Genomic DNA, 731 nt, shown 5'->3' on the forward strand with positions numbered 1-731 from the left:
AAAATAAAAAAAACATTTATTTAGGGGGTGAGGGGAAGGGAAGGAGGAAGGAAAGGAAAATAAAACAAGCCATGTTGTCTGTGGAGGTCATAGGAGAACATGTACAAATCAGTTTTCTCTTCTCAGAATTTGGGTTTTGGTGGGCTTGACAGCAAGTGCCTTTATCAGCTGAGCCATCTGGCTGGCCCTAGGGATCCCATGTCAGCAGTCTCAACTTTGCCCCAGAGCTTGTTAGAACTACAAATTCTTGGACCCATGTTTGAGTTACTGAATTATAAACACTGCAATAAGTTCTGGGAATCTGTATTTAGCAATTCCTTTAATTGGTTCTGATGGCATGCTCAATTTGAGAATAGTGGGTTAAATGCTATTCTCATTTGTAACCCATTAATGACAGGCTCCTTTTATTATTTCCAGTTATCCAAAAATATAAGCTCTTTCATTGTGATTCAAAAATATGAAGTCTGCCATCATGATTTTCACACTTGATTGCTCATCAGAATCAGCTGGCAACTTTTAAAACTCCTAACACCCAAGGAAACCTGTATCACATTTATTTAAGTGATGATGAGCATCAGATTTTCTTTTATGTTTTAGCTAATTTCTATTTGGTTAGTTTTCAGAGATGATGGGCCAATTGTTCCAAAGACCCACACCATTTAAAAAGAACAATAAACATTTGCTGTAGCTGTCAGAAGTAAAAATTGTAAAGTTTCAGTACAAATTCATAG

At 36.7% G+C, this 731-nt stretch overlaps 1 protein-coding gene across 4 annotated transcripts in view; it reads left to right on the forward strand.

Annotated features, from left to right (window-relative positions):
- Positions 1-731, forward strand: part of Cp (ceruloplasmin) — a 60,129-nt gene that overhangs the window by 30,299 nt on the left and 29,099 nt on the right. The window lies entirely within an intron of this gene.

Source organism: Microtus ochrogaster, chromosome 1 (assembly GCF_000317375.1).
Source record: "Microtus ochrogaster isolate Prairie Vole_2 chromosome 1, MicOch1.0, whole genome shotgun sequence".
Classification (NCBI taxonomy): Eukaryota; Metazoa; Chordata; class Mammalia; order Rodentia; family Cricetidae; genus Microtus; species Microtus ochrogaster.